This window comes from Schistocerca serialis, chromosome 1 (genome assembly GCF_023864345.2).
Source record: "Schistocerca serialis cubense isolate TAMUIC-IGC-003099 chromosome 1, iqSchSeri2.2, whole genome shotgun sequence".
Taxonomy (NCBI): Eukaryota; Metazoa; Arthropoda; class Insecta; order Orthoptera; family Acrididae; genus Schistocerca; species Schistocerca serialis.
This window is the reverse complement of record NC_064638.1, coordinates 567,643,491-567,667,780: the sequence shown is the minus strand read 5'-3', so window position 1 is coordinate 567,667,780 and position 24,290 is coordinate 567,643,491. Positions and strand designations below refer to the sequence as shown.

General features: G+C 43.0%; 1 protein-coding gene across 6 annotated transcripts in view; it reads right to left on the bottom strand.

Annotated features, from left to right (window-relative positions):
* Window positions 1–24,290, bottom strand: part of LOC126476053 (trafficking kinesin-binding protein milt) — a 232,037-nt gene that overhangs the window by 63,209 nt on the left and 144,538 nt on the right. Inside the window, exon 1 of one of the 6 annotated variants that reach the window (XM_050103518.1) lies at window positions 8,917–9,054. The exons of 4 other annotated variants lie outside the window; for them this stretch is intronic. The gene's annotated coding sequence lies outside the window, so the exon portion shown is untranslated. Of the gene's footprint in view, window positions 1–8,916; window positions 9,055–24,290 lie in introns of those variants that run through there. One more of the 6 variants, XM_050103517.1, reaches the window with a different exon arrangement.

The window sequence follows — 24,290 nt, the reverse complement described above, 5'->3', positions numbered from 1 at the left end:
TGGAGGATCTATTGTCTTAATTCGCGACGTTGTGCATAGTATCATTACTGAAGCAAGAAAAACTTTATATTATACTGTGACGCGCTGGAATACCGTGAATATCGTAATAGAGAAAATCGCACGTCAGTTCATAAATATGTGGTCACTATGAAGGTAGAAAGAGATGATATAGGCTAACATCAGTGGGGAAGTCATAGCGTTTAAATATTTAGCGATATGGAATGGGATGAGGACACAATATTGTAAAAGATGGTTGGAAGATATTTGTTGGATTCTGTGAAAGAGCAGTGCACCTCACGGAAATCGTATAGAAGATGCTAGTACGACCATTTCTAGAGTGTTCTACAGCGTTTGGAGCATTTATCGAGTAGAGACGACAGCAAACATCGAATGACTTAAGAAAAGCATTGCTAGGATCGTAACAGATCGGTATAGCACAAAACAGAGGTATAACAGGTAATGTTCGGAGAACTTCAGTCGGAATCTTCTGAAGAAAGGCGTTATTTTCGTGAAACTCAGGGAACAGGTATTTGAGGAAGACTGAGCCACAATTCTGCTGACACCGTCGTCTTTATCGCATAAGGATTACGAAAACAAGAAGAAGAGTTAGAGCGCCTAATTGAGTCATATATAACGCTGTTGGAGAACAGAAGAGTTAGAGCGGGTAATTGAGTCATATATAACGCTGTTGGAGAACAGCTATCTTCATTGCCATAAAATTATTTAAAAAACATCGGCTGTGATCAAGACACTCTTAAATAAATTTAAATATGTTTGATTGTGGTGTAACGACTGGCTCATGGAAGACCACCACGAAGTGAGTACTCTTTCCTACCGTAGCGATACGTCTTGCAATACCGAGATGGGCCACAGAACCCACTCTACATCTCCCAATTCGTTCACTAATTTTTCGATCCGCTTTGTCGCAGCCACATTGTTGGATGGACAGACTGAATAGCACCCCACAGCATTCTCTGGAAGGTCTCTGCCGCACCAGAAGAGACGCTTTTCCGCAGACATTGATTTCTGTTTATTTTTATTTTCTTCCGCTCTTCGCCGTGGATTCGATCGCCTTAACGAGGCAAGCTGCACCCAAGAGAAGTTACATCCTAAAGCGAAGATCAAAAGTGAAACCGCACTCCCTCTCACTTCTATGTAGCTTTCATTCCAGCCGCCCTTGCCCGTGCATTCACTATATAAGTCGGCTGAATGAGCGGCTGCTGTACTGGAGCCGCCAGCTTTCACGGCTGAGGTCACTGACCAGTGAGCAGAACACCTTCTCCACGCCAGATACAATCACACCACTTTCAACCTACCGAAGTTCCTTCGGCTTAGAGATAACTGTCATTAAGTACAGAACAGATACCAGGTTGGACCACATTATTGCTGCTTTATCGTCCAAACGTCCCAAAAAACGCCGTCATTGCGCTCAATATTAATAGTCACAAAAATATGAGAGGTTGTGGCTATAGGCGCAACAAACAAGCCCTTTTAATGATATACAACGAAGAAGAATGGTGTTTATCGGATATAGACCCTACATGATGATCTGACGGATAGTAAGCAGCTGTTAGCTAATGACGCTGTGGTGTACAGGAAAGTATTGTCGTTGAGTGACTACGAGAATACAATATGACAAAATTTCTATTTGTGTGGTGAATAACAGCAAGGGGTAAACTGAGAAAAATTTAAGTTAATGCTGATGAGTACGGAAAACTATCCTGTAATTTTCTAATATAGTATTAATGTTGCGCTGCTATACGCAATAACGTCGATTAAATATCTTGGCGTAACGTTGCAAAGCGATATGAAAGCGAGCGAGTATGCGAGGTCGATAGTATGGAAGGCGGATGGTCGATTTCTGTTTATTAGGGGAGTTCGATGAAACTGTTGCTTACGTATAAAGCGGCCGCGTACAGAACACTAGTTTGATCCGTCGCGTGTGTGGGATCCGCATCACGTTGAATTGAAGGAAGACATCGAAGCATTTCAGAGGCATGTTGTCAGATCTATTACCGGCAAGTTCTATTAACACGCAAGTATTACAGATATGCTTCGGGAAATTAAATGCGAATTCCTGAGGGGAATGCGACGTTTATTTCAAGGAACACTATTGAGAAAATTTAGAGAACCGGCACCTGAAGCTGACAGCCGAACGGTTCTATTGCCAATAACATACATTTCGCGTATGGATCACTAAGAAAAGAGAAATTAGGGATCATATCGAGGCAAATATATTCGACTTTATTTGCGAATGCACAAAGGAAAGGAATCACTGGTAGTGGTACAAGGTACCCTCCACCATGCGATGCCTGCGAGAAAATGTGAGAAGCAAACTGCCTGAAATGTAGCGAGACAATTCATAGCTGTTGCATCATGATAATGCACCCGTACATCGATCCCTGTTGGTGCGTGACTATCGAAGAAAAAAGTAAAAAATAAAATAAAATTAATAATAATAATAAAAATAAAAAAGGTCACTATGTTGCCTCATCCTCCGTACTCTAAGAACCTAGCCCCTTCGGACTTTTTTCTTTATTTCGAAGTTGAAAACCCAGTTGGAAGGACAAAAATTAGTAACGACAGACCAGATAAAATTCGCAGACGGTGCTTCGAGCGATCCAGCAAGTGGCGTACGAAGACCGCTTCCGGAAGTGGAAACGCCGTTGGGAGCTGTGTACCAATTGCGGAGGAGAGTATTTCAAAGAAGACCATGCATGGTAAATAAAAGTATTAAAAAAAATGTGGACGAAGTCCCGGAAATTTTTGAACACACCTCGTATTGTTCCCAACCGTGACAGTATCTTTTATTACCACATGACAAGTTTCAATGCCTATGCACTCTCAACAGATTAAAAAAAAGCACACCATCAGGGAGAGTCTATGAGAAACTTGGTAATGTATCAAACAACTGAACACCTAACACTGCAAGAATGTACATTAAATTACTTCCATAAAATCCTTGGCTACGAATAACACGTCCTGTTAGCTGCGATGTAACTCAGCAACAGACTAAGAGCTGCTCATAGCACGAGATAACAGCTGAAACAGACGCCGCTGGATATTAACAAAATAAATACTGTAACACCGGGAGTTTGAAAGTTTAAAGGCGTATTACACGAGATTGCGATCCACACGGATGTATTTTTTTTAGTTACAAACAGCATTACGATCGCTGCATCCAAATGAGAAACCAACTCACTTAACCTACAGGAACCACAGGCGAGTATATTCTGAAAATAGAACTAATATATTCTGCAATGTCCCATCAGATTGTCCAATGCAACATCTAGGAACTCTACGAAAATTGTCCTCATTACTGTCCCGCGATAAAGTAGTCTTAACAGAACTCTCTTCTGAATCGCCAGAACAACGAGACCGCAGAATATTTAATGGTTTTCGTACATAGGGGGGGGAGGGGGAGAGAGAGAGAGAGAGAGAGAGAGAGAGAGAGAGAGAGAGAGAGAGAGAGAGAGAGAGAGAGAGAGGGGGGGGGTTAAAACAGCTGAGAAAATAAGAGCTTGCTCCTCTCCGTTGGCACGCTGCCTTATGATTCTATCCAAACAAGAGAAGGAATTTGGCAGAGACCTGTAAACATTGCTTCCCTGCACAGCGAGCGGCGTCTCGATTCGCAAGTCAGCTGTCTAAGGTCCCGCCCACGTGACTATTTGCACCATGATTTAGTTAGCCTGGCATCTGACTTCAAATATAATCACTCGAAAGGAAATCCCCTGCGTTAATGCATCAAGAGTTTTTTCAATTTACTGTCGTTGCCAATCGATATCGTTTTCCTGAACTGACCGTGGGCTGGGCAATTCTGCCACTCGATCGAGTCGAAGCACTGGTTATACAGTTCTTAGAGTACATTGCTTATCGCGACACTACAATCATACACAGAATATCGCTCTGTGCTTAAGGGCTGTGTCTTGAATTCCTTCACATTTGCCTGGTCTATCGTAATGAAATACCACCAACTCACCATGTACTGGAACACCTGACGTTATCAGTAGCACTTCTGTATCGAAACCAGCAACGTTCCAGAAATTTTGAAGCAGACCTAAGTGCTCAGTTTTCGAAAGATTCTTTTATCACATAAACTCGCCACAGTGGTTGATTAATCCACGGCATGTCGGCAGTAAGTACATTTCCATGAGAAGTACGAGGATCACCTCAGATTTAATCATATGTCAACAAGCAGATTCACGCAGACCATTTTAATTTAATGTTAATTGGTGAGTCGAACGGTGCTTTGTATTAGTTTCGAAACTATGGCTGACTATAAGAACGAGAGCCAATTATGAAAACAAGCTCTTACGTATGTCTTTGTAACTTCATAGCATGTTCTCAAATCAGTAACTGAAACCGTCGACCTCACATTGCAGAAACACATAATGGTGGAATGCTTAACAGAATATGCTATAGATCAGGAGTCGCCGATGGGCTGCGTACTCAAGACTCGCATGGCCGTTGAGCGTACGTATAGTCTCTAAACAAACACGATAGAATAGGTCGGTATCGGAGGCTGAAGCGTCAGGCAACGATGGAAACATGCGAACTACAGACATCTTGCTAACCTAATTTCTTTACTGCTCTTTCGATCAGGTCCATGAACTGCGTGTTCGCATCCTTTACGCCCTAAACCTTACGGGTAACAGGCTAAATGCGATGGGTAGACCAAGTAGGTTTTATCCGAAAGAGTATTTTCATTATTCTTATAAACGTGTCTTACGTTAAAATCATCAAACAAAAAACTGTTTCAGTGTTTAATGATGATTCATAACCATCCGCAATTGATGTAAAAGAACACCTGATCGTCTACCTGGTCAGTAACACTATTTTGCAACTGGTTACACTGATGTATTATTTCTAAGGCTGTATTTTATGTTAGTTAATGGTCTCCAGGCATTATGAATTCTGTCTCCGAAACATAATCTAAAAATTGTGAATCATCAAACAATGTTAATTTATCCAAAGATGTCTATCTTTCAAGAACGCTGCGTATTCCAGAATTACCAAAAATATTTTATTTGTTGTTCCCTGTATGAAAAGAGATCAGTATCGAAACTTAAGTTCTATGAAAGGAGCCTCACGTTAAAACACTTTACTCGCTGTATTTTGCCAATTTAGACATGGGCTGCAAATAAATCCTGGAGGAGCAGAGAACCTGGAAGTTAGCTTTCATATAGTAAGCCGTCAATAATGCGGTCACCTCAAAGTGCAATTATCAGTAGCGTCCTTATGAGACATACAAAAACATCAAACACGTCGTTCTAACAATGTTCGAACTGAGAATTACTAAATTGAAGTGACTGTTCTTACAATCGTTGAACAAAATGAACCCGCGACTATCGCCACAAGTGTATTTTCATTGCTTTCCATAAATTCACGGTTTCCTAGTCCTACATCCGCAACACAGATCTTGCAGAGCAAGGACACAACAAAGCGCTGTTGCTACAGCAATGAAAAGTATTTGCGAAAATCTTAGGAAACGATATACTGACCAAGCACAACGTCACGTGTCTAATAAATTTACAACGTATTGCAGTGATGACCAGCCAAATATCCGCTCTTTTACAGGACAATTAACTGACAAAAACTGGCGGCCATGATCACGTTTGTCGTTGCAAGATTATATCATGCACTACAATGAAGAACAGCAAATGTTCATAGTAAGCGCAATCCTTGTCTGAGATGCGCGGTGACGTCAACGCCCCGGAAAAAAACTGCGTAACTACGCCAGTAAGTAACCACACTATCTCCATGTGGACACCTCTAGCAACGTCACAGATATTCATACACATTCTGCATTTGTTACACTTAATACACGTCAATGAAATATGTTCCAGTGTAATAATTAAACGATTTGTTAAATCCCTTTTGTAGATCCCGCACAAATCTTTAAACTTTTGTCAATAATAACGAGATTTTTATAGGAATATCGTACGTTAAAACAGCATCTTTCTACCGAACGAAACTTCACTTGTCTAGTAGGGAAGACAGATCTGTAAGACTCACGGTTAAGAAAGATTGGCATCACAGAACCTGCCTGCTGTGCTAACATTGCAGTGCTGCAACTACATCTCATTCTGGTTGTGTATCTGGTTCATTTCTAGACAGCAGTTCACCACGTGCATTTTGGTGCGACAATTATGTCAGTAACCCTAGCACCACTAGGGGGAAAAAACTGCCCGTAGTATTTGTGTTATGTATCTATTTGTTGGAGTGAAGAAGCAAGAATTTATGTAGTATGTGCCGTCATGGTTTTATAATTTTTGTGAATTATTTAAATCTGCCTATTATATTAAAGTGCGGGCAGATTTGCCCCCCCTCCCGTCCCTCATCAAATATCGGTGACAACTTCCGCATTAAAATATTTCTCAATATGGCAGAGAGAAATGTAGTTTCTGACTGTTGGTACCGCTGTATTGTGTTGCCATTGTTGTTTTAAAGTAAATCTCCTTTGTTGTTCGAGCAGTTTTACATTACTCGCAGTTCTAATACATGTCAGTATCCGAGGTTTCTCAGAGATGAAGAGGTGTCAGCTATAATAAATGAAGCAAGCGAAAGTGATGAAAGTGATCCAGAAGGTGGTGCAGTTGTGACATACGACACTGACACAGCGATTGAAAATGAGTCAAGTTCACGGAGTTCATCCTCTGATGAACAGCATGCAGCTGCTTCTAGCATCATTGTTACAGCAAAAAGCGGTAGGGAATATATTACTGCGCCTCCAAGGCAAGTACGCAAAAGACGAAAGGAGGATAAGCTTTGCCCACTCCGTGGAGTTTTCGACAAAATTGACGAAATGTTTGTGAAATACTACATACCCAGTGCAGATCTAACCATCGATGAAATGCTCTCCCTATTTCGAGGAAGATGTCCCTTTAAGGTCTTTATGAAAGACAAGCCTAGGAAGTCTGGCATATTGATTAGGATGTTATCCAGATACACCCAGTGTGTTCTAAAAATGGAGGTCTATGCGGAGATGGATGAACGACCTGACGAGGAATGAAGTGAAAAAGGCAGTTGTTAGGCGCCTAGTGAATCCGCTGGCAGGAAGTGGATGAAATATAACAACAGATCGTTATACATCCATAGACCTAGCCGAGGAGCTTTACAATGACAACTTAACTTTGGAGGGAACATTGAAGAGTAACAGAAAAAACATACCAGAACAGCTAAAGAAGACATAGGGCCGGGGGCTATATTCCTTTATTAACAGATCCGAATAAGAAAGAATGTAAGAAGGCTGTATCTACTAGAATTAGGTCAACAGCTCGTTAGGCCAGCTGTGGAAGAGGGCAAATAATGTCATGGGTTTACAAAATCCTATCATCTCTGCAATGGAAAGTGATCTAGGGAAAATGCTGCCCAGCATTAGTGCAACTGTTCAATCTGTTGAATTTTATTCAAGAGTAAGATGTCACATCTGTTTGAAGAGTAAAAACTCTAAAAAGGTAAAAGACAAGATGAAAAAAGTGTCTACAGTTTATTGCAGGTGTACCTAGTGTGTTCCACTCATTCTGCAAAAACAATCATATGCAAAGGTTGAGAGATTGAAAGTGAGCAGTAAGAAAAAACTCAATTGTAATTTAACACTTTTGATTTTCTGTTTTCTTATTTGTGATTTGCTATTGTACGTTCATTCATGATTTCTTAATATAACTCTGATGTATATGAAAGTGTTAGTTTCATGTTAAAATATAATATTTCTCATATTCATTACTTTATTGTATTTGTATGTGCTACAATGTTCCTGATAACTATGGAAATTGTGCAGCAACCAAATAAAGAAATTCCTAGTTCATTAAATAATCAAAACAAACAAAAAACTGTTGAAAACGTGAATAGAATGTGAGGGCAACTTTTGCCGCCGCCGCCCCCCCCCCCCCTCCAAACAACCACGTGACAGATCAGAGCTTAGTGGTGCTAGGGCTAATACATTATGAAATGGTGTGCACTACGCCCACTCTGTAGGCGGCAACGGTTCATCGCTTACGAAGTTGGCAGCGCCGCCGTTGCATGTGTCATCAATCTCGTTGCCAAGGACCTTGACTTCAAATATATATCAAGAGAACGTCTCACTTTCGCTACTAGAGAGATCACTGTTCATTGTATTAGATATCCTTCTGCTACAAAGACATGTCAATGTACTAGAAGTATATACAAAACATTACGATCTATAGGGCAAGGCCACTTGCCTGAAGTAACAGTTTTGTAATGCACAGTAGAAACTTCAGTTTTCCACTACAACGACTATGTTAGAAAGTGAACGTCTTTAAATTAATGAAAGTATGTAGCGTTTTCAAAGGATTTTTACAACCATTACTGGCGTGAGCTCCCTGACAAGGAGTTAAATATGAATGTGGCAAATGCGATTTTTTTCTCATCAACAATCCAAGAAAGTACACAAAGCAGTATTTCATAAAGCACGTATCGGCGAGCACAATTTGCCACAATGTTACGAATTATTTGTACTATTGTCGACAAATCTTGGTATCGCGCGCTAAATGCTTATTATTCAAACATGATAAAATGTTGAAATACAAATTACCAGCGGTTCTTCTGGTATTCGCACTACAATTGTCACACATAAAACTTGTCTACTTGTATGTACAATGATAAAGGCAAACAAAAACAGAGATTCTAGCCAAGACTAAAATATACGCGTTCGTCGGTCCCATGTTTATACTACTTACTACGCAGAATACAGAAGACTTGTACATTTTCTAAGGTCTTAAATTGTTCAGGATGCAGCCCCTTCAGACTAACAACGTGAGACAGCACCGAGACGTGAGCTCCGACTCCACACAATCTCACATATTTCCTTGTTCTGGCGGATTATTTCTTCTCAGCAGCACCCCAGAAGATATTATAATTCTTAAACGTCATTGGTAAAAACAGGCGGAATTTTACCTGAGAGCAAAACGATGTCACATATCTCCCGCTCTACACGGAACTTCCAAAACAAATCCACACACCCCTTCGATCACAAGCACGACGCATGGAACACTGAGCGACTGTAAACGCGTACACTGCCATCTATCGTCCTCGCCAGGGCCGACTACCGCACCGCACAGCAAGAGCCATCTATCGGCCAGAGCGGAAACCATCAACATTAGCGCCTGCGCTTACTGTCCGGATGTCGCGGCCTATTCGAAACTACGGGCTTACTGTCCTAACGTCGCACGGCCTATTGCAATTATGGTCTTTTTGCGTAATGGATTCAAGGATTCCTTTATTTATTTTTTCTCCATTTTCTCAATGATCTTATGCGCAGCTTTTAGTAGTGACAGTTAGAAATTAGGTTGTCCCAATTTACGAGCAAGTATTAATCACACATTAGATCATTCGCGTAAGATACGACAGGAAGCCTGTCGACTAAATTTAGATATACTCATTACTATTACACGAGATTTTCGCTATAGATAAAAATATGGACGCGTTAAGTCTGATGAGTGTCCAGATCATTCAGCATTTCTGGAACGACCGTGCCAATGCTCTCCAAATGTTCTTTTAAGAGTGTGTGTCATTGCATGTGCGGAATAAGGGGACATCCCTCTTAGTGGCATTTGCTGTTAAAATGCTAAGTTTCATTTCTTTCATGAGTTCATCTCCTTTTCCCTTGGCATACTCAAAAATGAGATCGACAGGAAGTGCAAAATGGCTAAGCAGGGATGGCTAGAGGACAAATGTAAGGATGTAGAGGCTTGTCTCACTAGGGGTAAGATAGATACTGCCTACAGGAAAATTAAAGAGACCTTTGGAGATAAGAGAACGACTTGTATGAATATCAAGAGCTCAGATGGAAACCCAGTTCTAAGCAAAGAAGGGAAAGCAGAAAGGTGGAAGGAGTATGTAGAGGGTCTATACAAGGGCGATGTACTTGAGGACAATATTATGGAAATGGAAGAGGATGTAGATGAAGATGAAATGGGAGATATGATACTGCGTGAAGAGTTTGACAGAGCACTGAAAGACCTGAGTCGAAACAAGGCCTCCGGAGTAGACAATATTCCATTGGAACTACTGACGGCCGTGGGAGAGCCAGTCCTGACAAAACTCTACCATCTGGTGAGCAAGATGTATGAAACAGGCGATATACCCTCAGACTTCAAGAAGAATATAATAATTCCAATCCCAAAGAAAGCAGGTGTTGACAGATGTGAAAATTACCGAACTATCAGCTTAATAAGTCACAGCTGCAAAATACTAACACGAATTCTTTACAGACGAATGGAAAAACTAGTAGAAGCCAACCTCGGGGAAGATCAGTTTGGATTCCGTAGAAACACTGGAACACGTGAGGCAATACTGACCTTACGACTTATCTTAGAAGAAAGATTAAGGAAAGGCAAACCTACGTTTCTAGCATTTGTAGACTTAGAGAAAGCTTTTGACAATGTTGACTGGAATACTCTCTTTCAAATTCTAAAGGTGGCAGGGGTAAAATACAGGGAGCGAAAGGCTATTTACAATTTGTACAGAAACCAGATGGCAGTTATAAGAGTCGAGGGACATGAAAGGGAAGCAGTGGTTGGGAAGGGAGTAAGACAGGGTTGTAGCCTGTCCCCGATGTTGTTCAATCTATATATTGAGCAAGCAGTAAAGGAAACAAAAGAAAAATTCGGAGTAGGTATTAAAATTCATGGAGAAGAAATAAAAACTTTGAGGTTCGCCGATGACATTGTAATTCTGTCAGAGACAGCAAAGGACTTGGAACAGCAGTTGAATGGAATGGACAGTGTCTTGAAAGGAGGATATAAGTTGAACATCAACAAAAGCAAAACAAGGATAATGGAATGTAGTCTAATTAAGTCGGGTGATGCTGAGGGAATTAGATTAGGAAATGAGGCACTTAAAGTAGTAAAGGAGTTTTGCTATTTGGGGAGCAAAATAACTGATGATGGTCGAAGTAGAGCGGATATAAAATGTAGGCTGGCAATGGCAAGGAAAGCGTTTCTGAAGAAGAGAAATTTGTTAACATCCAGTATTGATTTAAATGTCAGGAAGTCATTTCTGAAAGTATTCGTATGGAGTGTAGCCATGTATGGAAGTGAAACATGGACGATAAATAGTTTGGACAAGAAGAGAATAGATGCTTTCGAAATGTGGTGCTACAGAAGAATGCTGAAGATTAGATGGGTAGATCACATAACTAATGAGGAAGTATTGAATAGGATTGGAGAGAAGAGAAGTTTGTGGCACAACTTGACCAGAAGAAGGGATCGGTTGGTAGGACATGTTCTGAGGCATCAAGGGATCACCAATTTAGTATTGGAGGGCAGCGTGGAGGGTAAAAATCGTAGGGGGAGACCAAGAGATGAATACACTAAGCAGATTCAGAAGGATGTAGGTTGCAGTAGGTACTGGGAGATGAAAAAGCTTGCACAGGATAGAGTAGCATGGAGAGCTGCATCAAACCAGTCTCAGGACTGAAGACCACAACAACAACAACTTATTGTTCACACTTCCAGTTTCTAGAAATTCTATTTTAAAGTACTTGCAAAGACAGATCGTCCGTGCTTGTCACGTTCTGAATAGTCTCCAGCACCTACTACATTTCTGCTCTTAAAACTCTGGCGATTTACGATTTTCCGAGTATCGTGTACATTGTAAACGTCTCAATAACTTTACGAGCAAGGTATTCCATAGCTACAACAGCAACACAGACAAGAATCATACCTGAGTTACGTGCTTCCTTACAGATGGTTATAAGAGGATAGACGTTTGTGGAACCACTTCTGATCGCCGGATACTGGTTTGCGGAGCTATTATCTTTATACGATTTGATCAAGTCCCATAAGTCACATTGCTGAATTTCTCTTTGAAACTTCTTTCAAATGTCACAGAGAGAAAGTATACAGCCCCATTACAAAAAGTCTATGTCATATAAACGATAAAAATTACTTGCTGACCTCAGGAAATTCGTCATGTTACCTGCTATAACTTGACGAAATCAGCACCTCGATAAATTTCGTTGAGGGTTGCCTGTCTTAGCTGCCTCACCTTGTATAGGTATGATGACCGTAGTTAAAAGAAAATGTGAAATTTTTAGGCATTAAGTACGAGAAAAAAATGGAGACGATGTGAAGGAGCATATAAAAGCCACCTAGCTCTGCCTCACTAGTCTCTCCCGTGTAAACCTCTTCGTCTCTGCATAACTATTCCAAAATCTCCTTGATGCCTCAGGATGTGTTCATGATTTTTAGTCAAGTTATGTCATACTTCTTTCTTCTCCTCCCCCCCAATTACATACAGTATATTGTTATCAGTTATTCGACGTACTCATCACATGTTCTCCATTCTACATAGCTCTACATTTTAAAAGCTTCTATTCTCTTCTTGATTGTATTGTTCATCGTTCACATTTCACTTCCATAAAAATACCTCTAGAAAATTCTTCCTAACACTTAAATTTATTTTTTAAAGGAACACACTGCCATTATACTGTTTTATTGTTTATTTAAGTACAACCCAGCTATTGGCCTTTTATGCCATTTTTAAGTATTTGATGTTATGTCAAACATATACTCCAGGACACTTAACATGTTATTAAGCTAAACGTTGGCCGTAAATTATGAACTTTGATCTTAACAACATGTTAAGTACCCTGAAATATACGTTAAAGACATAAAATTAAATACCTGAAAATGGTATAAAAGGCCGAAACCTGCGTTGTACTAAAATAAGCTTAAAACAGTCAAATGAAGGAGTGTTCTTTCAAAAAATATGACTGTTGCTGAGCAACACAAAAAAATTTATATTGGACGTCAACAAATTCCCGATTCTCGGAAACATATACAACAAGACTCCGACGGTTATGTGAATGTGGTTTCTCTTCTTTCCGGGAGAAGTTTCGAAACAGAGGAAATGTTGTTTTCCAAACTAGGTACGAACCTATGTGATTCGGTGTTTGGTATGCGATAGGTAGGACGATCGCGCGTCAGACGTTTGTTAAATCGACCGCTGCTGCCGTTATACACAGATCGCTTATAAACTCTCACGAGTTTGTTCAGGAATGCTTGATGAACGGTGACAGAGACAACACGAGATTTTTTTCCAGTGGCTTGCTGAGAGTGGGGACGATCACAACATGTTTCCTGAACTTGTGACCTCCGCCTCAAGGAAGATAAGCTGCCGATAATTCTACACTCTTATGTGGTTACGAGGGCGTTTCCGTAACAGCGATCAGCGTGTCTGGCTTGCGGACGACCAAGGTTCATTTCTGGGTACTGCGCGGGGTTTTTCCTTCTTGGGAGGACTGCAACTGTGTGGGCACAGCCTAGCGATCACGACTGAGAACCTACTTTGCCAGAGAAGTAGCGGCTTCAAGGTTCTGAAAGTTCAGACCGGCTGGGAGTGCGGTGCGCAGGCCACATGACCCTCCATTCGGCATCCAATGACACCATTGGCAGAGGATGACATGGTTTGCATCATGTGGACCTCTGGGCCTAATCTTAGAGCTAAGATTTTGTTTATTTCCTTATTTACTTTTTTACTTTGTGGAGTGCCCTTGTAGGTCGCGGGGTAAGCTACGGAGCATCTGGTCGTGCAATTTGGGCAACTATGGGTTGGTCGCGGTGGTTCTGTTCCGTGGCCAAGCCTGTGGCCAGGGGTCACTGTAGGTGATACACAAGTTGACATCCGTCATAGATCAGCCAGTATAGCATTACCGCGATGTTTATCCAGCCTTGATAATGGTTGAAGAGTGCGAAAAGTGAACTGCAATAATGGAGGTCGGCATTTTGACAACTACTGTCAGAGAACGGTTCTGGGCAGTAGCAGCTGAGATAAAACGCAAGGAAAAAGTAAAATAATTGTTGATTGCGTTCCACAGCATCTACATCTACATGACCAAACACTGTTGCGATATGTTTTATATTGTGTCATTCTGATGTAAGTAAAAGTATTTTTGTAAGTACAATCTCTGCTGGATACTGTTCTTTCGCCAAAACCGGTCGAAAAATAGAGAATAAATTGAGCAGCAGCTTGACATGCCATATGATGTCATAAATAGCAACAGTTGACAAGTTACATTCGTTAGAACATACAGGGATATTGAGGGATACCTTTGAACTGGTGCATCCGGCAATTACAGGGGGATCTACAGCTTAAGAGATCGTCCAACCATGATGACAGTCACCAATTTTCACATCCACAAATCACGTATCATAGCCAGCGATGTGAAAAGAATTACGTGTGAAGAAGAAAAAATCTTACCGCCAATTGGGTATCGAAGACCGAATTTTTGTATTATCAGTGTGACAGCTGTCCGCTGACCCTCATCACTCTTCAGAGACAAGTGAGTAATTAGATAATTTCAGCAGCTCTATGAAATCCGATAGTAGGTGATGCTGCGGTAAGAAGTGTTGTAGCATTAAGGAACATCTGCAAAAATTTAATCGTCGCTAAAAGAACACAAGTGAACTGGCGTTCTCTTAGAGTGAACAGTAATTCCAGGCTGCATTTCGCTGGGAGTAACGTGGTTAGAGTCGGTTCTCCGAAAAATGTAGATTAATATTCTGTCTTGAAACCATACAAAAATATTTTCTAGTTGTGGGATTTTTATTATAAAAGAGAGTCTGAAGAAATTAAATGTTGAAAGAGGATTTGCATAATTCGTTACAAATTTTTATGTTTGGCTATGAGCACCACAGTCATTTAAGAACACAGTTTTCAGCGATGAACAGATTAATTAGGAAGAAGGAAAATATGTCCGTCATGAACCCTATTGTCACCTATGGTGGAGAAACATGGACAATGACAGAAAGGGGCTGGAGCAGACTGCAAGCAGGGGAAATGAAATTTCTCAGAGCAGTTAAGGGAAAAACAAGAATGGACAGAGTAAGGAATGTAGAGATTAGAAAGGACCTCAAACAAAAAAGTATGAGAGAAGAAATTGAAAGAAAGAGATTAAGATGGTATGGGCATGTTAAGAGGATGCATGGGCAGAGACTCCCCAAAATTATGGAAAACTAAAGATGGATGGGAAAAGACCTAGAGGGCGCCCAAGAACACGGTGGAAAATGGGAGCGAGAATATCTGTTGAAAGGAGAGGTGTGACCTGGCAGCAAGTGGAGGAAGAAAAGTGGTGGGAGGACCGAGCCAAATGGAGAGGACTCGTCAGCACCCAGACCCGGCAATAGCTGGAGCGGGATTCGGATATAGATAGATAGATAGATAGATAGATAGATAGATGAACCATATAAGTTCAAATGGTTCAAATGGCTCGGAGCACTATGGGACTTAACAGCTATGGTCATCAGTCCCCTAGAACTTAGAACTACTTAAACCTAACTAACCTAAGGACATCACACAACACCCAGTCATCACGAGGCAGAGAAAATCCCTGACCCCGCCGGGAATCGAACCCGGGAACCCGGGCGCGGGAAGCGAGAACGCTACCGCACGACCACGAGCTGCGGACGAACCATATAAGTGTTAATGACTACTACTACTACTACTACTACGAACGGGTCATTAAATACCACGTCTATACTAATAAATTTACTACTGGAACATTAATACGTTGTATTCAATATGTCTAAGTTCCTATAAGAACCGTCGTAATATTTCATAAATATTAATAACAATATCTGTAAAATCGTCGTGTCTGCCTGCCTACGTTTCTTTCTTTTTTTCTTTCAACACGTTAATCTCGAAAACTACTGAACAAATTTTCATGCGATTTCCGAAGGTATCTTGAAGATACAGTCATACATATTATCACTGGATCGATTTCAACAAAACTCGGTACGCATTATCACTTACTGTTTGAAAAGAATCGCTGTGCGAGTTAAAAACCACCTACATATCAAAGGGGTAATGGTGGGGGTTAAAGAGAAGTGTAGATGAGCACTTAGTGACTTGCAAAAAACTTTACACGCAATTTCATACTTGTACGAAACATTTTTCGCTGATCCCCCTCCCTCACATAATGATGAAACGAAAAAAAGTTTATCGCTTACTACATTTTAGTTGTTCATTTTCGCATCAGGTATGACGTTTTAATTTATTACTTCTTTACTACTAACTGTATTCATGACACATTTTGCGGACAGTGTGCATACATATACGTGCAAAATTGTATCATTGTATGAGGCATAGTTCCGGAGATATGACGTCATCAACACTGAGATGTGTGAAAACTGCCGCATCGCGCATGGGATTTGAATTTATCACTTCTTAGATACTACGCACCTTTATTCGCAACACATTTAGCATACAGTATCCACATACGCCGCTGAATGTACTAACGAAATTATACTACTGGGTGGAGCAGCGATTGGGAGGTGGAGGTGGACAGGAAGGGGAGAGGAGTAGGAGGGGGAGAGAGAGAGAGAGAGAGAGAGAGAGAGAGAGAGAGAGGGGGGGGGGGGTGGCAACAGAAGAGGAGATGGGTAAAGAATTGGAGGGGGGATGGAGGAGGTGAACAGAGGGGAGGAGAAGATTGACTACCAGAACTGACATAAATGGATACCCGGGCAACGCCGGATACTCAGGTAGTAGTAAATACTAATTTCAGGAACACTTACTGCTGCAGCAACTGTTCTATAGTACAAAGTACAGCGGTACTGATTGCATCGCGCGCATGCTCATTTCCCTTGTCGTCCAATTTACTTTAAATTTCTTTAATAGGATATTGGTTGGTTCTGACAGAAACGGGTGGTTGGGAAGGGGGGGGGGGCTGTTTGAAAGGCGGCGCGTCGGACTGATGTAGGCATAAGACTGCCGTGGCTAAAATGTGATATCCGGTGGGCAATCGGAGGGGGAAAGCGGAAAGTGGTTCCGTGACAGAAGCAAACAACGAATTGGGGAAGCAGTCGAGGGCGGTGGCCACGCCCTGTTCTCCCGCAGCACGCAGCCTTGTGTGTGTCACGTGTCTCTGTCTAAACAAGCGGCCGAAAGCGAGATACGCTTGCAACTCACTTGTTCATCTCAAATGGTTCAAATGGCTCTGAGCCTTATGGGACTTAACATCCGAGGTCATTAGTCCCCTAGACTTACAACTACTTAAACCTAACTAACCTAAGGACATCACACACATCTATGCCCGAGGCAGGATTCGAAACTGCGAGCGTAGCGGTCGCGCGGTTCCAGACTGAAGCACCTAGAACCAGCCGGCACTAGTTCATCTCATGCGTTGCTGGTAAGAGTCATACATTTTATGCTGCTACTATGTTTAAAATAATGTCACTAGGATCTAATGCCTGGGATCTAGTTTAAAGCCGCTCTCCATTCTAGTCCATTCTGAGCAAGTCCGTCTCTACATAACGACTGTAACGTGTTCCTTGCCATCAAGTCTCGATCTCTCTCTACAGTTTTGGCGCTCCCACCCCTCCCCCTCCAACTTCCTTCCATTACTAAATTATTTATTTCTTGTGCCAGTGTTTTTATACCTTCTCTCGAGATCTTGTTGCAACCCACACAGCGGACACAAAACCACCGCGAGGAAAACTCGATGAAGATGACTAGCTCAGTGTCTGAAATATTGTGCGTGGAGTGGAATTTTCAATTTGGATATTGCGGTCTTCAGGTTTGATGTCGCTCTCCATGCTAGTCTATCTCTTGCAAGACTCACCATCTCTGCGTAACTACTGCAACCCACATCCACATCAACCTGTTTATTGTAGTCCAGTCTTCATCTACCACTGCAATTTTTACCTCTCCAACTCCCACACTTCCATTCTTACCAAATTAACTATACATTTATGTCTCAGGAAGTATCCAATCAACCTAGTCCTTCTTTCACTCAAGTTGTGCAATAAATCTTTTTCTTCAATCTGATTCAGTACCCCCTCATTAGTTATTAAATGTAACGCTACGTTTCAAAAGCTTCCATTCTCTCCTTGAGTGTACCGCTTTTTGCTCTATGTGCCGATTGAGAATTATGGTGGGTAGGCTGCAATCTTATCTCACTCCCTTCTCAACTACTGCCCCTCCCTTTCAAGTCTTCTAACAGTAGGCTAGTTGTACACAGCCCTTCACTCTCTTTAAGGGAAGATTGTTTCCGTAATTTTTAATTTGGACAGCTATACACCAGCATACTTTTAGATGATTGTAACGAATTCCTGAATATTTTTCTCACACAGAAGATAATCTTTTCTATAACAAATCCACTGCAAATAATCTTACATAGTGTGATGCAGAAACTGAGGAATGCCGTCCAACAGGGTATTCCTGCACCTTATTCCACCACGGTTAAAGAGCATGAATAAGATAAGAGACGATTGTGCCATATAATGTTCCATGGACAAACCCCAGGGGAAGGCTACGATACTGAAAGGACTTAAATTCATTGCGCCAAGTGGCGCATCTGCGAGTGTTATTATGCCGACTTAGAGACCTTCCAAGTTAGGACATATGTACACCTTTAGTATTCACTCCTTAGCATTCACTAACTACAAAATTTCACGTCTTATCTAATTTTCTTCACAGCAAAGACGTCAACTGCTGTGTAATATTTAACCACCCCTCCGAGATGGCATAACCGATCTGATGACATGCGCAGTGTGCCTAAGGTGGTTTATTTCTACAGTGTTAGTAAACTAAGCACAACAGACAAAAAAAAGTCCCCTTCCTTCCCCAACACATCACATTAATCTGCCAATCTGGAAGTTGGTAATGTCCACAGCATACTCGTCATGAAGATCCATACAAAAGACACTTGGTCACCGAGAATGTTGGAATAAACACACTTTTTCGTGATCATAATAAACTAAATCAGTGGACCCAAGTTATGACACGGAAAATACCGCTAAGTTATCACAGAACATGTAAGGTCTGAAATACACCCCTCACACACAGCAGGATAAATGCTTCACTAGGCTGCGTTGAACGCCTTGCATTTTTTTTTTTTAATGAAAAGGCAAAACCGTGACTCGTTTTACCACACTACCCGCCTCCAGTGAGCTAATGTCATATTTCTGTGGTGTTTGGTCCATATGAAGAGGTACAGCTATCGTGTCACTTGTCAGTAATGGACTTTTGTGAGGCACTCAACTCCAAATGTGCACTGCATGCAGTTCCCTTTCAAATGTTCGCTCGAAGATTGGTTGACATGGACCTGCATTCCCCGATAGCACCGATTTCCGTCTGGTTTGGAAAAATCGGAAATTTGTGGTAATTTCCTATGGGACCAAACTGCTGAGGTCATCGGTTCCTTGGCTTACACGCTACTTAATGTAACTTAAACTAGCTTACGCTAAGGACAGCTCATACAACCATGCCCGGAGAAGGGAGCCGCCCGAACCGTGGCAAGGCGCTTTAGACGGTGCGGTTCTGGTTTGGAACCGAATGTTATATACAAGGTGAGACACTTGTCGCCGGTCCGTAACGGTTAGAAAATTTTAATGGTCACTGTTCTTGCGCCGTCTTATATTGCTACGTGTAGTACACGATTCTTTGCAGACATGCTGGACATTCCGCGTTGATATACCAACAGACCGGCCAGCTACACCGACGGTGTGGCGATGTGACATCCAAATACGATAGCTCCTTTTCTGCCATACTGTCACGTATCCACGACAACTCATTTCAGTGCGTTAATTTCGTACTGCCGACTGCCACACTCACATCACTTCACTGTCATGACTGTCATCAATGGGGTCACATGACTGCCTGGTACCAGTACTACACGGTCTACGGCACACCACCGCGACCGGTCAGCTTAGCAGGAGGCTTTACAGTAAGGATTAGATAACAAAACGACAACTGTTCCTTTTCTTGTTCCAGAAAGAGACCTGAAATTAAGCCTGAAGTAGAGAACGCAATTTAAATTCATTCCAAGCAGTGCAGCTACGAGTCTTTTGATGGCGACTACGTCATTCCTACTTTATGAAAGAACAAACAGTCTCGACTGCAAAACTGGAGTTTTTATTTATCCTCCAAAGACGCGTTTCACTTTACACAAGACATCTTCAGATTGGCACACAGGATGCCGCGCATACAAATGTCCACGGGAAATCACTCAAAAAACAACATTAAAATCCCAGCGGGTAGTTGTCCTTATCAATTTTTTTTAAAAAGGTCACATTTGATAAAACGGGATCAAGTCTATAATAGGCGCTTCACACAGCAAATACACTCCTGGAAATTGAAATAAGAACACCGTGAATTCATTGTCCCAGGAAGGGGAAACTTTATTGACACATTCCTGGGGTCAGATACATCACATGATCACACTGACAGAACCACAGGCACATAGACACAGGCAACAGAGCATGCACAATGTCGGCACTAGTACAGTGTATATCCACCTTTCGCAGCAATGCAGGCTGCTATTCTCCCATGGAGACGATCGTAGAGATGCTGGATGTAGTCCTGTGGAACGGCTTGCCATGCCATTTCTACCTGGCGCCTCAGTTGGACCAGCGTTCGTGCTGGACGTGCAGACCGCGTGAGACGACGCTTCATCCAGTCCTAAACATGCTCAATGGGGGACAGATCCGGAGATCTTGCTGGCCAGGGTAGTTGACTTACACATTCTAGAGCACGTTGGGTGGCACGGGATACATGCGGACGTGCATTGTCCTGTTGGAACAGCAAGTTCCCTTGCCGGTCTAGGAATGGTAGAACGATGGGTTCGATGACGGTTTGGATGTACCGTGCACTATTCAGTGTCCCCTCGACGATCACCAGTGGTGTATGGCCAGTGTAGGAGATCGCTCCACACACCATGATGCCGGGTGTTGGCCCTGTGTGTCTCGGTCATATGCAGTCCTGATTGTGGCGCTCACCTGCACGGCGCCAAACACGCATACGACCATCATTGGCACCAAGCCAGAAGCGACTCTCATCGCTGAAGACGACACGTCTCCATTCGTCCCTCCATTCACGCCTGTCGCGACACCACTGGAGGCGGGCTGCACGATGTTGGGGCGTGAGCGGAAGACGGCCTAACGGTGTGCGGGACCGTAGCCCAGCTTCATGGAGACGGTTGCGAATGGTCCTCGCCGATACCCCAGGAGCAACAGTGTCCCTAATTTGCTGGGAAGTGGCGGTGCGGTCCCCTACGGCACTGCGTAGGATCCTACGGTCTTGGCGTGCATCCGTGCGTCGCTGCGGTCCGGTCCCAGGTCGACGGGCACGTGCACCTTCCGCCGACCACTGGCGACAACATCGATGTACTGTGGAGACCTCACGCCCCACGTGTTGAGCAATTCGGCGGTACGTCCACCCGGCCTCCCGCATGCCCACTATACGCCCTCGCTCAAAGTCCGTCAACTGCACATACGGTTCACGTCCACGCTGTCGCGGCATGCTACCAGTGTTAAAGACTGCGATGGAGCTCCGTATGCCACGACAAACTGGCTGACACTGACGGCGGCGGTGCACAAATGCTGCGCAGCTAGCGCCATTCGACGGCCAACACCGCGGTTCCTGGTGTGTCCGCTGTGCCGTGCGTGTGATCATTGCTTGTACAGCCCTCTCGCAGTGTCCGGAGCAAGTATGGTGGGTCTGACACACCGGTGTCAATGTGTTCTTTTTTCCATTTCCAGGAGTGTACGTAGCAGATGCAGTTGCTCATGGTGCCGGCTGTGCACCTGGAGCTTTCATGTGATTTTTGGCGCACAATGTGCACGGCGATTTCATGCTGCGACTTTTGCATGCGCGGCATCCTGTGTGCTTAACACCATATTTTGCCAGCCAACATGAGAACATTTTATATGGGGCGAAACGCATTATTGGAGGATAAATAAAAGAAAAAATACAGTTTTGCAACCAAGACTGTTTGTTCTTTCATATTATTACTTCTGGTTGCTGCACCACACCGCCATGGATTGGAAAAAAGTTCTATTCCAACTTTACTATTCTAAATACAAGATTACACATTCCCGCGCCCGAGTTCGATTCCCGGCGGGGTCAGGGATTTCTCCGCCTCGTGATGACTGGGTGTTGTGTGATGTCCTTAGGTTAATTAGGTTTAAGTAGTTCCAAGTTATAGGGGACTGATGACCATAGATGTTAAGTCCCATAGTGCTCAGAGCCATTTGAACCAAGATTACACGTCTTATCTGATTTTCACCAGAACGAAGTAGTTAACAAATACGAGATACTTAACTACTGCATGATAACGGCATACAGATGTGATGACAAACGTAGTGCGCGTGAAGACTTTATTTACATTCCATAGGTCGAATGCATCAACAAAAACATAATCTGTGGAGCCCTGTCAAAGCACGCAACGTGTCCCGACCACCGCTGCTGCGACAGGAATGAAGCAGCTAGTTCCTGACGTGGCAAAGACCACAATAGTACAGGCAGTTCTAAAAACGTTTTTTAAGAGTAGTTACGTCGACATTGTAACTGTGACTGAGTCGATGGGGTTCGAATATCGTTTATATATACAGTCTCACCCTTTCGATGTGGTGATATTTCCAAAACAAAAACGGCCTAATTCTTCGTATTTATGTACATGGTATCAGTAGTTGCCGTATCGAAAATTTATTAATAATGTGGAACTACTGAAATGTGTTTTTGGTCACGATACACGTTTCGTTTTATTCAACAAAAAACCGCCAATGGTCATTTATCGCCCGTTTCTTGCTTACAAATGGTTCAAATGGCGCTGAGTACTATGGGACTTAACAGCTGATGTCATCAGACCCCTAGAACTTAGAACTACTTAAACCTAACTAACCTACGGACATCACATACATCCATGCCCGAGGCAGGATTCGAACCTGCGACCGTAGCAGCAGCGCGGCTCCAGACTGTAGCGCCTAGAACCGCTCGGACACCCCGGCCAGCTCTTGCTTACAACTGGGATGTGATGTCCGCATGCACGTTTCATTACTGTTTTCCTCTTTTACTCTGGTGTTGTACATACAGGGTGACAATTACTGAACTATATGAAAAAACGTAAATTAGTTACAAACTACGGCGTGCACACACTTTATTCAACATGTAAACATCGCTACAGATATTCGGATTAAGCTTATCACATGTTCGATATGACTGCCATCAATGGCGATGATGTGGCGCAAACGAATAGCGAAATTCAGCATGAGCCGCTGTAGTGTTGGAACATCGATGCTGTCGATGACCTCCTGAATTGCTATTTTCAGCTCAGCATTGGTTTCGGGGTTACTGGTGCTACGGCTTGTCTTTAACATAGCTCCACAAAAAGAAGTCGCATGTGTTCAGATCCATAAAATATGGCCGCCAATCGACGCCCATGCCAGTGGCCAGAATGCGATCCCCCAAAGTTCTCCTCCAGGAGATTAAACACTCTCCTGCTTCGACGCGGTCAAGCTCCATTTTGCATGAACCACATCATATCGAGATCAGGTTCACTTTGGATAATGGGAATGAAATCGTCTTCCAAAACCTTCACGCAACGTTCGGTAGTCGCCGTGCCATCAAGGAATATCGCACCGATTGTTCGTGACTTGACACTGCACACCACATAGTCACCATTGAGCGTGAAGCGACCTCTCGATTGCGAAATGCGGATTTTCAGTCCCTCAAAAGCGCCAATTTTGCTTACTGACGAATCCATCTAAATAAAAGTGTGCTTCGTCGCTAAACCAAACCATACAGCGCATACTAATTCCCATCATGGGCCGCTGCCAACCGTGCAATTTGAAATTCCTAACGCAAACCGTTCAGAAGTATGATGAATTTATTTCATACAGTTCAATAACTGTCACCCTGTAAAAATGAAAGAAAATGGCAGACCATAAACTGCCAACAATTAGAGACAAGTATGAAACTTCCTGGCAGATTAAAACTGTGTGCCCGACCGAGACTCGAACTCGGGACCTTTGCCTTTCGCGGGCAAGTGCTCTACCAACTGAGCTACCGAAACACGACTCACGCCCGGTACTCACAGCTTTACTTCTGCCAGTACCTAGAGACAAGTATGACAATGAATATCAGTAAGGCAATCTTTTTCTGAAGGTCAATACCACGGAACATCAGTAGCGGCCGAGTGGAAGGAACGAGGGTAATAATTTCCCCCTTCCCTCTGAGGCACTCTTTTCAGCTGCCTACTGTAAACAGTTCACAGTTTACCGGACAGGCTCCGCAATTGTTGCGCCGGATTTGCGGCACGCGCCGATGCGTGTGGAGCTTCCGGCTGTGAAGGCCACCAGCCACATCGATTGGGGGTGGAGGTCGCGGCTTCGCGGCTTGTGCCCGCTCGCACATCTATCATTCTGCCAGACGATTAAGGCTTCCGTTCGTCCATTCATCGTTTCGCGGAATGCCACTTGGCAGACGCTCAAGATGTTGCTACGGATCGATTGCCACGAGAACCCATTTTTACCTACAACGTCGATCGA